Below are 1,761 nucleotides of genomic sequence, written 5' to 3'. Positions count from 1 at the left end.
TAAGTATGGCGAAAGAATACAACCCTGGTACACAGCTTTCTTAATTTTAAACTATTCAGTGTTCCCTTATTCTGCTTTAACAATTGCCTCTTGGTCTATGTACAGGTTCTTCATGAGCACAAATGAATGTTCTGGAGTACTCATTTTGCAATGGTGTCCATAGTGTGTCATAATCCACACAATCGAAAGCCTTTGTGTAGTCAATAAAGCACAGGTAAACATCTTTCTGGTATTCTCTGCTTTCAGTCAAGATACACCTGACATCAACAATGATATACCTTGTTCTACATCCTCTTCTGAGTCCTGTTTGAACCTCTGGAAGTTCTCTGTCAATGTATGATTGCTGCTGTATTTGCATTATTTTTAGTAAAATTTTACTCACAAGGGATATTAATGATATTGTCCAATGATATCCAAATTCCATTGGGTCACATCTCTTTGGAATGGGCACAAATACAGATCTCTTTCAGTCAGTTGACCAGGTAGTTGTCTTCAAATTTCTTGGTATAGATGAATGAAAGCCTTCAGTATCAAATCTGTTTATTGAAAGATGTCAATCTGTATTCCATAAATTCCCAGAGACTTTGTCTTTGCCAATGACTTCAATATAGCTTGGATTTCTTCCTTCAGTATCATTGGCTCTTGATCATATACTACCTGTTGAAAGGTTAAAAATTGACCATTTCTTTATCATACAGTGACTCCATGTATTCTTTCAATCTTCTTTTCATGCTTTCTGCACCATTCAATATTTCAAATTGAGGCTTTAATTTTTCTTCAGTTCTCTCAGCTTGAGAAATGCTGAGCGTCTTCTTCCCTTTTGATTTTCTAACTCCAGGTCTTTCACATTCCATTATAATGTTTGACTTTGTCTTCTCAAGCTGACCTTTGAAATTTTCTTTTCAACTCTTTTACCTCCTCACTTCTTCCATTTGCTTTAACACCTCTTTTCTGGAAAGTAAGTTTTGGAATATTTTCTGACATCCATTTTGGTCCTTTCTTTTTTTTTTTTTTTTTTAATCTTTTTATTGACCTTTTCTTTCATCCTGTATGATGTCTCTGTTGTCATACTACAACTCTTCTGGTCTTCTTTCTTTCTTGTCTAATGCATCAAATATGTTCTTCAGATGATTTATAAATGCAGGTGGAATATGCTCAAGGTCATATTTTGGCTCTCGTGGACTGATTTTAATTTTCTTTAGCTTCAGCCTGAGCTTGGATATGAGCAGTTGATGATCTGTTCCAAGTCTATCTCTGGTCTTGTTTTGGCTGAGATGTAGTCAATTTGATTTTTCTGTATTCTACCTTTTAAGGTCCATGTGTATAGTCGTCTTTTATGTTGTTTTAAAAATGTATTTGCAATGAAGAAATCATTGGTGTTACAAACATCTATCATGTAATCTCCAGCACCATTTCTGTCACCATGGCCATATTTTTCAACTACTGAGCCTACTGCTTTTTTCCCAACCTTTGCATTCCTATCGCAAGTAATTACCAAAGCATCTTGATTGCATGTTTGATAAATTTCAGACTGAAGAAGTTGATAGAATTATTCAATTTCATCCTCAATGGCTTCAGTGTTTGGTGAACAAAGTTGAGTAATAGTGGTCTTCCTTGTGGTGGTGGTGGTTATATGTCGTGGAGTCGATTCTGACTCATAGCGACCCTGTACACGGTTTCCAAGACTGTAAATCTTTACGGGAGCAGAAAACCTCATCTTTCTCCCAAGGAAAAGCTGGTAGTTTTGAACTGCTGACCTTG

The sequence above is a fragment of the Chrysochloris asiatica genome, unplaced genomic scaffold (genome assembly GCF_000296735.1).
Source record: "Chrysochloris asiatica unplaced genomic scaffold, ChrAsi1.0 scaffold00005, whole genome shotgun sequence".
Classification (NCBI taxonomy): Eukaryota; Metazoa; Chordata; class Mammalia; order Afrosoricida; family Chrysochloridae; genus Chrysochloris; species Chrysochloris asiatica.
The sequence above is the reverse complement of the archived record's forward strand: the minus strand, read 5'-3'. Positions refer to the sequence as shown.